Source organism: Eimeria tenella, genomic scaffold, assembly GCF_000499545.2.
Source record: "Eimeria tenella Houghton genomic scaffold, Eth_scaff1954, whole genome shotgun sequence".
NCBI classification, from domain to species: domain Eukaryota; phylum Apicomplexa; class Conoidasida; order Eucoccidiorida; family Eimeriidae; genus Eimeria; species Eimeria tenella.
The window spans coordinates 2188-2895 of NW_013541796.1; positions in this window are offsets into that span (position 1 = coordinate 2188).

Sequence of the window (708 nt, forward strand, 5' to 3'; positions counted from 1 at the left end):
GAAACGATGCCCACAGCCAGCAGGGTGCTGCAGCGCAGCAGGGAGAGGGGGCCCCCAGGCTGCGGCAGCAGCAGCAGCAGCAAAGTGGCAGCGATACAGAGTCCTGGGAACCCAGTGGGGGCCCCTCTTCGGTAGATGCTGCGTCTCTGGCCTTGGGGCCCTTCCACCCCTGGCTTGCTGCGAGCCCCAAGTCAGGCCTGCTGCTGCTGCTGCTGCTGGTTGCGCGTCTCTTTGTTTTGTCTTTTTACTTTTGTCCCTTTTTGTCTGGTCTTTGTCCCCTTTCCCTTTTCTTCTTCTTTCATTTCCCTTCTTGTATCTTTGTCTCACTTCTTTTTTTCTTTTGTTTCTTTTCTTTTTTCTTTTGTCTGTCAACTTTTATCTTTTGTCTCTTTTCTTTTCTAACTGTCTCCTTTCTCTTATCTTTTGTCTCTTCTTTTTTTATCACCTTTCTTTTGTCTCTTGTCTTCTGCTACTTGCCGCCTTCTTCTCCTCATGAAGTGTCTCCTCCCCAGCCGCTGCTGCAGCAACTGCTGCAGCAACTGCTGCAGCAACTGCTGCAGCAACTGCTGCAGCAACTGCCGCATGAACTACGTCGGCAACTGCAGCACCAGCATCATCATCATCATTAGCAGCAGCAGCTGCTGCCGCACCAGCACCATCACCATCATCATCATCATGAGCAGCAGCAGCAGCAGCAGCAGCAGCAGG